The sequence below is a fragment of the Eleutherodactylus coqui genome, chromosome 7 (genome assembly GCF_035609145.1).
Source record: "Eleutherodactylus coqui strain aEleCoq1 chromosome 7, aEleCoq1.hap1, whole genome shotgun sequence".
In the NCBI taxonomy this organism is placed as follows: domain Eukaryota; kingdom Metazoa; phylum Chordata; class Amphibia; order Anura; family Eleutherodactylidae; genus Eleutherodactylus; species Eleutherodactylus coqui.
The window spans coordinates 141,699,168-141,711,851 of NC_089843.1; the positions used below are offsets into that span (position 1 = coordinate 141,699,168).

Consider the following 12,684-nt stretch of genomic DNA (forward strand, 5'->3'; position numbering starts at 1 on the left):
GGTGGATGATAGCTTGCTCGAAGCACTTTCTGCCATCCACGACAGGACCTGCTCACACTGCTTATTTTCTAATAAAGGTCTCCCGCGTGGACCCATTAATTGGGCGATGAATGTGGGGAGGCCAGAAACGTGCCTCTCTCCTAATCGTGCAGCAGTCGGCTGCGACACACCTGGATCAGGAGCTCGGCCTGTGCCCACACCCTCACTTGGGCCTACGCGTCCTCGGCCGCGTCCACGTCCTCTCGGCCTACCCCTACGCATGCTGTATTACCAGTGATTTCCAAGCTAGGAAAGAAATTGGCGCAAGCCTGCAGCCAAAATAGAATTTTTTCCCTTGTTTTTCAAAGGACAAGCCACACTGCGTGTATTCAATGAATACTACTAAGTTTAATAACTGTGTTGTGGCCCTGCAAATGTGTCAGAGAACTGCAGTGATGCAAAGTTATTGGCTCCAGCAGATCAGGGATTTCCCATGCAGGAAAAAAATTGGCGCAAGCCTGCAGTAAAACGTAGCTGGCTGCGTCTGATTTTTTTTAACGTTCTGCACGCAGCACACACGTACCCAGAGCCCTGAGGACTGTCAGAGGCAGGTGAAATAGAATTTTTTCCCTTGTTTTTCAAAGGACAAGCCACACTGCGTGTATTCAATGAATAATGTATGTCTTCTGGCCCTGCCTACACAATTCTATCCCTGTAGTATTAATGCCGGGTGCAATGGTCTGCACAGCCGGTTTTGAGAAAAGAAAAAAAAATATGCAACACTGCTAACAGCAGCCTGGACAGTACTGCACACGGATAGATGTGGCCCTAGAAAGGACCGTTGGGGTTCTTGAAGCCTACACTCACTGCTAACACTCTCCCTGCCTAACCACCACTTCTGTCCCTATTGCAGGGCGCAATGCTCTGCAGATCCAATTTTGAAAAAAAAATTAAAAATACAGTGCTAACACAGTACTGCACACTATTAGATGTGGCCCTGAGAAGGACCGTTGGGGTTCTTGAAGCCTACACTAACTCCTAACGCTCTCCCTACAGCAGCTCCAGCACGATACCACTGTCCCTCAGCTAACTCACAAGGCATCTGAGGCGAGCCGCGGGAGGGGCCGATTTTTATACTCGGGTGACACCTGATCTCCCCAGCCACTCACTGCAGGGGGGTGGTATAGGGCTTGAACGTCACAGGGGGAAGTTGTAATGCCTTCCCTGTCTTTCAATTGGCCAGAAAAGCGCGCTAACGTCTCAGAGAGGAAACTGAAAGTAACCGGAACACCGCGTGGTACTCGTAACGAGTACCGAGCATCCCGAACACCCTAATATTCGCACGAATATCAAGCTCGGACGAGTACGTTCGCTCATCTCTAGATTTCAGATGATAGCTCAGCACATTTCAGCACTAGAGCTGTCCACAGAAATCCTCCAAGGTTTAACTGCATGGTCAGTGCAGCAAGCCCTGGAGATTTTTCAGGTGTGCTACTAAAGGGGTTAAGGCATGAAGCAATGGCCATGCCCTGTCCCCTTATCACCACTTTATGGGCTTCCCAAAAAGTAGATAATGAGGGTACTGAGTAAGGTGTCACCTAAACTCATCTTTTATTAGAAATCTATAAATTTTCATGTTGTGGGACGAATAACGGAGAGAATCAGCTGATTACACAAAATGTGTGCGACTTGTAATTCATCAAGCAGCTCGAACACTTGATCTAGATTCGGAAAGCAAGAAGATATATGTAGCGCTGCACTGCGCGAAGAGCGCTCATTGGAATAATAAGGGAGTGAATATCTTCTCTGGTGGTGGAGGATTATGACCCAGGGGTCATTGAGCCGCCAACGACAAACTGTGGCCAGCATGGTAGCATGAGAGAGCACTATGGGAGCGTAATCCGACTAGAAAATCGGATCTAGACATTGCGGAGAAGGCCAAGAGTGGGAGTGTCACCAAAAACTAGCCAAGTCTATAAATGCTACAGGGGTACAAAAAAATACACAGCCGGTCAGCAGGACTGTTAGTCCGCCATAAATCATATAGACCATGAGAGCAGAATAGTTTGCGAAAATCCGAAGAGAGGCGGATCCGGGCTGTAGGGGGCGGGTTATCACACAGGGGTAAGGCTCTTTCACACGAGTGTATATCGGTTTTCACAGCCAGCTGATATACGCTGGTTTCCAATGCATCAGTTCAGATGGGCGTATTTTCAATGTGTAAAAACATCCGTCCGGCAAGGATAGCGCTTACGGTGCGCGTTCCAGACAGATGTTTTTACGCCGGACAGAAAAGATAGTTCTGGAACTATCTTCGGCTGGAATACATCAGCCGCTGCTATAGACTCCTATGGGAGCCTATGGCAGCTGCTGGGGAAGGGAGGTGGGAGGGAGTTTAGAATCATGCCTGCTAAACTCCCTTCCCCTTCTCCCTCCTCTCTGCTCCTTGCTGGCTGTCTGCAATGGGAGGGCGTGGGATGGGGGGGAGCTAATGTGCTAAAGTCCTGCCCCATCTCCTTGGTGGCAGCTCCCATAAGCTGGAGCAGAGAAGGGGAAGGACTAGCTGTGCTAAGCTTCCACCTCCTCTCCTTGTCATAAGCCGGCCGACGGTGTTCCGGGGCTGCGGCGTATATGCGATGGCGTTCCGGGGCTGCGGCGCATATGTGACGGCCTTCCGGGGCTGCGGCGCATATGCGACGGCCTTCCAGGGCTGCGGTGCATATGCGACGGCCTTCCGGGGCTGCGGCGTATATGTGACGGCCTTCCGGGGCTGCGGCGTATATGTGACGGCCTTCCGGGGCTGCGGCGTATATGTGACTGTGTTCCGGGGCTGCGGCGTATATGTGACGGTATTCCTGGGGCTGCGGCGTATATGTGACGGTGTTGCGGGGCTGCGGCGTATATGTGACTGTGTTCCAGGGCTGCGGCGTATATGTGACTGTTCCGGGGCTGCGGCGTATATGTGACTGTATTCCGGGGCTGCGGCGTATATGTGACGGTATTCCGGGGCTGCGGCGTATATGTGACGGTACTCCGGGGCTGCGGCCTCGGACGTCTGAACGGGCGTTAAAACGGAGGTTGCGGCCGTGACTTGGTCCCAGCTGCCCCTCGTTCACGTGATTTTCGGCCGCGCTGTGGCTGTGACAAAGGCCGTCCCAAAATCGTCAAGCCTGTGTGAACGAAGCCGCAGGCTGTTCTATCTGTAGACAATGGATGATGGCAGGAAGAAACGGCGTCTGAAGACCAATATACCGGCCAACATTACAGATTACACCTTTATTAATTACTTGCAAAATTTCACCTCAAAGAGATAAAAAACGAGAAAAAAAAGTATATATACAGAAATACACACAGACATCTATAAAAAAACATGGCAGGACCTCACGGACTATAAGGGGTCCGTCTGGTCTCCGCTCGGCTGTCCGTCATCCTGCAGGAGGTTTTCTTCCCGCATCTTACGGTGCAGCTCATTAGCAGCACTACAATGGCTACATTCCACCTCAGCAGCTGCTATAAGGCCGCCACTGATAGGCGGAGGTCCTGCCCTCCCGGACACGGCTGTACGGTACCTCAGGGCCGTCGGAGCAATTCCTGTCACGAGTTTCAAAACCGCCACTTCCCGGTTCAGCAGGACAGGACCATAAGTGGGGCCGCCCGAGACACGCCCATCTCACGCCAGCACCGCCCGGGTCACGCCCATCTTACGCCAGCACCGCCCGGGTCACGCCCATCTTACGCCAGCACCGCTGTACTCCTGTATAGAGGAGTCGCGCAGCAGCCAATCACAGCGCGCCTCTCAGGTGTTGCACGACAACAAGCTAGAGTCACAGAGAAGGTGCGCGCTCATTGGTGCTTTCAAAACGGTCGTTTCGATTGGCTGTTGTGGTAGGGACGCGTGTGGTTACCAAGGAGACGAGTCCTTCCGGTGTGCGGCGCTTGTCAGTTATAGGATTAACTAGAGCCGCTGTTGCCTCTGAAGGTACGTTCACAAGTGAGGTGTGAGCTGCGGCACAGCCGGTACACGGGAGGCCGCTGTATGGCAGCACAGTCCGGGCGGTACATGTAGTCCGAGGCGGTACAGTGGCGCTCAGGCTGACTAGTGCAGACATGTCTGGCAGCCCCTGTGAAGGAAGCTGTATACCGGCAGTCTCTGGCTGCCCCTTTAGGGGGCGCTATGTATGTCCAGCACTTCATACTGACAGGCGCTTTGTATTGGGGTATTCCCTGGGAATGGGAATGGGAATGGGAATGGGAATGGGGGGGGGGGGGGGTGTATAAAGAGCTGCAGGCCAGTACTTTACTGCAAGGAGGCGCTCTGATTGGCTTGCGCCAGCCTCTCTCAAACTTGCATCCTGTGTTTTTTCACCTTGTCTGCGCATTTCTGGCACTGTGTGAGAGGCACAGTTATAGCGTAGGGAGATTATAGCAGATCACATGCACCAAAACTGCTCCCATAAGGCGGCTTCACACAACTGGATTCCTATTGCGGTATCCGCAGGAATCGCACACACAAAAGGCCTGTACCTTCACTTTTTCCTTCTCACTCGCGAATACGAATTGCAGATTCCGTAAGGAGAAAATCGAAACATGCCGTATTTGCTGCAGACTCCGTGCGGACGGCCTCCATGGAAGTCAGCGGAGGCTGTACGACCCGCACCCCGTGCACAGTTAACATTACGTATGGACCGTGGGTGCCCGGGTCATCACCCAGCGACGGCACGGAAAACCCAAATATTAAAAAAAAACAAATCTGCACTGTGCATGACTGACGGCGAGCGTCCGCGGTCATCTGCATTACAGATAAAGCAGGGTCGCTGGCCGGGGTCACAGCCAGATTTCCCTGTGGGATCTCTCAGTCCGGATCGCCCTTGAGAAGCCGGCCTAATACCCAATGACCATGATGGGGAATCCACGACCTTACCACAATGTCATTGTATACAGGCCGCAGGTCGGACGTCTTCCATTGACTTCAATGGAAGCAGTCTGCGCCAAATCCGCGAAAAAATTGAGTATGCTGCGGTTTTTTTTTCCTCTGCTTGCGGAAAACGCATTTTCCCATTGCATGCTATGAGCGCTATTTGCGGATGCCCTCCGCGGATTCCGCATCAAATATCTGGCTGTGGGCAGGATCCCTAAAGGCTCACTCACACGGCTCCCGCATATTACATGTATAATGTGTGGTGCTAAAAGCCCATTAACTTCTATTGGGTCTGTGTTTTTTTTCACACGTGTGTAATGCAGCATGTCCTGTTCTGGTGCGTATTACACGCCAATATGTGTGTTAGCGCAAATATTCGCTAGCTGGTATGTTTTCAGGCAGCCAAATTAGGTGTTAATGCTCAACGGAGCTTACAAATCACACACAGCAACGAATGTGATGGGAAGTCATCTGCTTTATTACAGTGTTTCCCCAAAAATTAGACCAATCCCGAATATAAGCCCTACCCTTATTTTTTAGGATTGTCAGGGAGGCTTGAAATATAAGCCTTAATTAGACTACATTAACAAAAAGGAATAAATTACCTAGCAGGCTCGGTCCAGGTCCCTCCCGCTGCTCTCCAGAGCTCCGGCGCAGTCCTCAGCCGCTCATACAACATCACTTCCTGGTTACGGGATTCATAAATCCCGCCTCCAGGATGTAATGGCTGTGATTGGGTCTTTAAATGCTGCATTGGTTGGCTGAGTGTGACGCGTGAAGAATCAATCTACAACCATGGCGTTGTGGAGGCCGGATTTATGAATCCAGTAACCAGGAAGTGATGTTGTACGAGCTAACGAGGCCTGCAGGAACCACGCCGTGGCTCCGGAGAGCAGTGGGAGGGACCTGGACCGAGCCTGCTGGGTAAGTATAAGAAGACATTCCCCAAAAATAAAACCTAGTGCCTTAAAGGGGTTGTCCCGCGCCGAAACGGGTTTTTTTTTTTTTTTTTTACATGCCCCTAAAATCATTAGACCCCAAGATTGGCTTAGTTTCCAATGATTAACATATGTTAACTAGAGATGAGCAAGCATGCTCAGTAAAGGCAGATACTTGAGCGAGCATCACTCTTCTCGAGTAACTGCATACTCGTCCAAGCAAATGCTGGGGGTGAGCGGGGGTAGGAAGAGATCTCTCTCACACTAATCCCCCCCCCCCGCCACCCTCCCCGTTCCGCGCGAGACAACCCCGATGCAGGGGTTAAAAAAGAACACCACACAGCGCTTACCTGAATCCCCGCGCTCCGGTGACTTCTTACTTACCTGCTGAAGATGGCCGCCGGGATCTTCTCCCTCGGTGGACCGCAGGGCTTCTGTGCGGTCCATTGCCGATTCCAGCCTCCTGATTGGCTGGAATCGGCACGTGACGGGGCGGAGCTACCAGGAGCCGGTCTCAGGCACGAGCGGGGACAGAGCTGTCTACTTCCTGCAAAAATCAACTCATTGTGTAAGCACATCAAGCTAGTGAACTGCTGATGAGCAGGGGTCCTGGGTGGCAGACCAGGATAGGCCATCAAAAGTTTACAATTGAACAACCCTTTTAAGTAAGATCAAGGCTCTTTCCTAAGGCAGCAAACTGTGACAATGAGCGGATTGCTAGGAGTGCAGGCGGAAACAACAGAACCTACACAGTGCAAACTGGTGACCATATGATACCATCATTCAGCGATGGAAGGGCAGAAGAGCCGGAACACACAGTGATGAGAGGGTGGAAGGACCACAAGGACTGACAGCAGAGACATAGTGCAATGCCTACAACAGATGGTTAAGGGCTCCCTCACATGGGCGTATGTGTCCCATGTATTTTTTTTTCACATGCATATATTTGTGCGTATGTTAAATTCCCATAGAATAGGTCTCATGAGAAACAGCTTCAATCGGCCTGAGAGAAGTCCTGCCTCTAAAGAAAAGTCACCCCAACGTGGGGCACTTGTTGAGTTTTTAATAACCAAATGCTAAGAAATTATAATGATTACAAGTGAGGCGTCTTCTAGCCTCGTTTCAAATGTCTTTGTATAAAATTAACTACCATGTTTCCCCCCAAAATAAGTCCCTGCCTTAAAGGGGTTGTCCCGCGAAAGCAAGTGGGTCTATACACTTCTGTATGGCCATATTAATGCACTTTGTAATGTACATTGTGCATTAATTATGAGCCATACAGAAGTTATCAGACGTTTTTCACTTACCTGTTCCGTTGCTAGCGTCCTCGTTTCCATGGAGCCGTCTAATTTTCAGCATCTAATCGCCGGATTAGACGCGCTTGCGCAGTCCGGTCTTCTTCTTTTCTCAATGGGGCCTCTCGTGCAGGATGCCGGCTCCGTGTAACTCTGCCCCGTCACGTGCCGATTCCAGCCAATCAGGAGGCTGGAATCGGCAATGGACTGCACAGAAGCCCTGCGGTCCGCCGAGTGAGAAGATCCCCGCGGCCATCTTCATCAGGTAAGTAAGAAGTCACCGGAGCGCGGGGATTCAGGTAAGCACTCTCCGGTGTTCTTTTTTTAACCCCTGCATTGGGGTTGTCTCGCGCCGAACGGGGGGGGGGGGTTGAAAAAAAAAAAACCCGTTTCGGCGCGGGACAACCCCTTTAACATCCCTGCAGGGGTTCCCTTTATCTCCGTCGTGGCTGTGACAGCCACGGAAGGATATCGAAAAAAAAAATGGACATGCTGTGATGTGTTTTCACTGTACTGCTCCAAATTGGTTATTGAGAAGTGCATGCATGCAGCATGCAGAGTCAGTAAGACTGGCACAATGCTTGTCAACATCAGTACACTTCTGATTTATTAATAGCATCACAGTACATATATACTCTAAATGACATAGCAATAGAAATACATGCCCCTAAAATCATTACAACCCAAGATTGGCTTAGATTCCAATGATTAACATATGTTAACTAGAGATGAGCGAGCATGCTCAGTAAAGGCAGATACTTAAGCGAGCATCACTCTTCTCGAGTAACTGCATACTCATCCGAGCAAATGCTGGGGGTGAGCGGGGGTAGGAAGAGATCTCTCTCACACTACCCCCCCCCCGCCACCCTCCCCGCATTTGCTTGGATGAGTATGCAGTTACCCGAGAAGAGCGATGCTCACTCGAGTATCTGCCTTTACTGAGCGTGCTCGCTCATCTCTAATGTTAACGCCTTAAGGTGTGTATTGCTACTAAAAGAAGTGATTTCTAACTAAGCAAGAAGAAATGAAACTAATACTGTGTTCATTATACTAGTAGCTTTTTCTTATCAGCGGTGTTTGCCCCGGAGCGTTCTCGTGGGAAAGATCTGTGGGAGGGCGGTGTGAGAGCTGAGAACCATGCATAGCAGATAGAACACAAGAATCTCATACATTCCAGTGTACAATACTGAACAAGTTAACCATTTAGATGCTGTTATCTACTAAGAAGGAATATATATATATATATATATATATATATATATAATGTGTGTGTGTGTGTTTGCATAGACTGATTAGAGAAACCTATGAAAAGATATATACAATAGAATACATATATCATTACTATAACAGGGATTCCATACTTGTGCGTCTTGCAATGCACAAATCTCGCATGATTTTCTCAGCAGTGTTAGGCCTCATGTCCACGGGGAAAATCAGATCCGCTGCAGATTCTACATGGAGAATCTGCAGCGGGTCCCTCCTGCCCCGCGGACATGAGCGCCGAAAATAGAAATTTAAAAGCATTTACCTATCCGGCGCGGGCGGCGAAGGTCAGCTGTTCCTCACGGCCGGATCTTCATTTTCGGCCGGCGGATGAATTCCTGACGCCGCCGGCACGTCGCCGGCACGTCGTAGACGTGCCGCGCGCATGCGCCGGGCACATCCGCCGAGCCGAAGCAAGGGAGATGCGGCCGTGAGGAAGAGCAGAGCTTCGCGGTCCGCTGCGGGTGAGTAAATGCTTTTAATTCCTATTTTAGGTCTCCCGCGGATCTGGACGGCTTCCATAGGCTTCAATAGAAGCCCGCGGGAGCCGTCCCCGCGGGAGACCCGCATGAAAATGGAGCATGGTCCGGATTTTTTCATGCTCCATTTTTTTTTAAATGCCTTTTATTGACGATCCGCGGGTATTTATCTACCCGCGGGTGGTCAATGCATCCCTATGGGGTGCGGATCCGCGCGCGGGAGATCCGCTGCGGATCCTAAATCATATTTTGCCCGTGGACATGAGCCCTTAAGGAGCCCTAATAAGGCCTCATGTCCACGGGGAAAATCAGGCCCGCTACGGATTCTCCATGGAGAATTCGTAGCAGGTCCCTTCTGCCCCGCGGACATGAGGGCTGAAAATAAGAATTACTCACCTCTCCGCACGCTCCTGATCTTCTCTCCGTCACGGCCGGATCTTCTTTCTTCGGCCCGGCGGATGTGCTCGGCATGCCGGCTGCGTGCCGCGCGCATGCGCTGGGCACATCCACCGGGCCAAAGAAAGAAGATCCGGCCGCGAAGAAGGGAAGACCCGTACCGTCCAGAGCAGGTGAATTAAATTCTGGTGCGGGTGTTCCGTGGATCCGGACGGCTTCCATAGGCTGCAACAGAAGCCTGCGGGAGACCTGTACCTAAATGGAGCATGGTCTGGATTTTTTCCTGCATGCGGGACCCGCACCTGCAGGGAAAAATGACATCCGCAGGTATTTAACTACCTGCGGGTGTCTAATGCATCCCTATGGGGTGCGGATCACACGTGCGGGAAAAACGCTGCGGATTTTAATTCATAATTTGCCCGTGGACATGAGGCCTAAGACCAAGATGTTTCCAAGAAAGTGACTGTTGGTGTTACAGACGATATTTTGGTAGCAAATTCCTATGTACACGGCTTGTTGTCTAGCTTCATTGTTGGACGATTTGCACTTATAAAGGATGCATACGCAGTACTCCTTGCACTGTCGTTAGCGGTATGTTGAATTATCTAGATCCTTGTCAAATTGACTTCCCCAGAAGTCTCTGAAACCCCGCTCAGATTTCTTGTACTTTCTCTGGAAACAGATTGCCCAGCTCTCCAGACTGCTTAGAATATTTCCAGTTGCAGGAAACTTCTTGAACCGCACCTTACTTTTTTCCCCATTAGGTGTATCTCTTCTCCACGATCATCGGTTATTTCTTACACTGAACTTATAGATTTGTTCCGCCATACCACACTACTGTTATAGAGCGGCCATTTTGCTTCCTGGAACCGCGGTGCTGTGTAGTGAGCGCAAACTTCATGAGACAAAAGCCCTCATTTATGAAAACTATCTGCCATGAAAATGGTATTTGTCCATAGCAACCAATCACAGCACAGCTTCTCTTACTGCTGCACTGTGATTGGTTGCTATGGGCAGTTTTACTATTGGACAGGTTTGATAAATAAGGCACAAAGGTCTCAGTTTGGCCGATCTCACACGACCGGTTTTGAATTGCGGATTCTGTGATTGCCGTTTGCGGTAATATGCGGGCATTGAAAGGCACGTAGTTTGGAAGTTTCCACGCGGATGGGTTCCATTGATGTCTATGGATGTGTGTGACCCGCAGGCCATACGCACGTAACATTGCATATGGGCGGCGGAATGGCCCGTAACTTGTTAGGAGACCAGGTAGAAATGCTGGAATTCCGGCTGGGGAAGGAGAGGGAGAGAGAGAATTTTCGCCTGGACGGTCGATTGTGTACAGTTCTGGTGTCATTCTCTGCTTACCAGTTTTCTTTCATGTATGTGTATATCTGAGCAGAAAACCGCACACATACGCAGCCATTCGCAATTCATTTGCGCGATCACTTGCAGGTCTTCTGCTGCAGATATCTCCAAGCGGAATCCGACCCGTTCGTGCGAGGCCGGCCTTCTTCTTTTATCTAGTGCAAAATACAATTCATCATAATTTCATCATGTTGTTTGACTGAAATGTGGGAGCTTTTAAAGCAAAAAGGAGCTGCAGGAGTTTCTGGCAAGTACTGGTTGTATAGAGCATGTGACAACCATCACCCGTATTCTTCATTAGAGATGAGCGAGCGTACTCGGAAAAGCACTACTCGCTCGAGTAATTTGCTTTATCCGAGTATCGCTGTGCTCGTCCCTGAAGATTCGGGTGCCGCTGCGGCTGACAGGTGAGTCGCAGCGGGGAGCAGGGGAGAGCGGGCGGGAGAGAGGGAGAGAAAGATCTCCCCTCCGTTCCTCCCGCTCTCCCCTGCAGCTCCCCGCTCCGTGCCGGCACCCGAATCTTCAGGGACGAGCACAGCGATACTCGGATAAAGCAAATTACTCGAGCGAGTAGTGCTTTTCCGAGTACGCTCGCTCATCTCTATTCTTCATATGTCTGGGCTGTAGGCAAGACGGAAGCCTTTTCTAACAAAGAAAAACATCCAAGCCCGGCTGTGTTTTGTCAGAAACTACATAAAGTCTGCCAGAAGTATGTTGGAGAACTATTATGGTCTGATGAGACCAAGGGTGAACTTTTTGGCCATAATTCCAAAAGGTATGTTTGGTGCAAAGCCAATACTGTGCATCACCAAAAGAGCACCCTCCTGCAGTGAAGATGGTGGGGGCAGCATTATGAACCGTTCCAAATATCAGTTGCTTATACCTCTGTGAAGTCAGCACCCCATCTTTCAAAAAAGTTATTTTTTTTATGAGTTCTGGATGCACCCCAAAGAGTTCTAGAGTTCCCTATTAATTTTTAAAATAGTTCTAGCGAATTAGGCAAAAAAAACAACAAATGTATCTCTGCGGTGCTAACTTCCAAAAATGATATTAATAAATCAGCGAGAACTTTGTAAATATGGGTATTAGAGCTTCGAGCATTCAGAGTTTTCTTCAGAACTCTTGAGGTGCTACCCAGAACTCTTATAAAATCGCGGGATTTCCCCGAATTTTTTTTTACACATAATAACTGAAATTTTTTTGATCCGGCATTTAAAAATCATCGAGAACTTTGTAAATATTGGTTCTAGAGCTTCGAGCATTAAGAGTTTTCTTCAGAACTCTTGAGGTGCTACCCAGAACTCTTATAAAATTGTGGGATTTCCCCAAAAAATATTTACACATAACTGAAATTTTTTTGATCCGGCATTTGAAAATCAGCGAGAACTTTGTAAATATTGGTTCTAGAGCTTCGAGCATTGAGACGGCATCTAAAAATCAGCGAGAACTTTGTAAATATTGGTTCTACAGCTTCGAGCATTCAGAGTTTTCTTCAGAACTCTTGAGGTGCTACCCAGAACTCTTATAAAATCGTGGGATTTCCCCCAAATTTTTTACACATAACTGAAATTTTTGGATCCAGCATTTGAAAATCAGCGAGAACTTTGTAAATATTGGTTCTAGAGTTTCGAGCATTAAGAGTTTTCTTCAGAACTCTTGAGGTGCTACCCAGAACTCTTATAAAATCGCAGGATTTCCCCCAAAAATATTTACACATAATAACTGAAATTTTTGCATCCGGCATCTAAAAATCAGCGAGAACTTTGTAAATATTGGTTCTACAGCTTCGAGCATTCAGAGTTTTCTTCAGAACTTTTGAGGTGCTACCCAGAACTCTTATAAAATCGCAGGATTTCCCCAAAAAATATTTACACATAATAACTGAAATTTTTTTGATCCGGCATTTGAAAATCAGCGAGAACTTTGTAAATATTGGTTCTAGAGCTTCGAGCATTAAGAGTTTTCTTCAGAACTCTTGAGGTGCTACCCAGAACTCTTTTAAAATCGCGGGATTTCCCCAAAAATTATTTACACATAATAACTGTAAT

At 49.0% G+C, this 12,684-nt stretch overlaps 2 protein-coding genes across 3 annotated transcripts in view; one reads left to right on the forward strand and one right to left on the reverse strand.

The window, feature by feature from the left end:
* Positions 1-3,641, reverse strand: part of LOC136572824 (UPF0462 protein C4orf33 homolog) — a 70,175-nt gene extending 66,534 nt beyond the window's left edge. The window contains exon 1 of the mRNA XM_066573747.1: positions 3,549-3,641. The gene's annotated coding sequence lies outside the window, so the exon portion shown is untranslated. The remainder of the gene's footprint in view (positions 1-3,548) is intronic.
* Positions 3,642-3,892: 251 nt separating this feature from the next.
* Positions 3,893-12,684, forward strand: part of SCLT1 (sodium channel and clathrin linker 1) — a 148,568-nt gene continuing 139,776 nt past the window's right edge. For both annotated transcript variants that reach the window (XM_066573748.1, XM_066573749.1), the window contains exon 1: positions 3,893-3,958. The gene's annotated coding sequence lies outside the window, so the exon portion shown is untranslated. The remainder of the gene's footprint in view (positions 3,959-12,684) is intronic.